We start from the raw sequence: 200 nt of genomic DNA on the forward strand, positions 1-200 counted from the left end.
TCGGGGGGGGGGGGGGGGGAGGGAACACCTGCACGTCCTTAGGGGAGAGGGGGACCAAGGGGGCCAAGGTCCAACGTCGCTCTGAACGATTCCCGACGCCCAGGGCGATGCTAGTGCAAGGTCGGCGATGAGGTAGTCTCATCCCGCCAGTGGCTCTGGCCCATCTCTGCCGTACCAATGTTTCAACGCCCCCTTCCTGG

The sequence above is a fragment of the Monosiga brevicollis genome, genomic scaffold, assembly GCF_000002865.3.
Source record: "Monosiga brevicollis MX1 MONBRscaffold_47 genomic scaffold, whole genome shotgun sequence".
NCBI classification, from domain to species: domain Eukaryota; class Choanoflagellata; order Craspedida; family Salpingoecidae; genus Monosiga; species Monosiga brevicollis.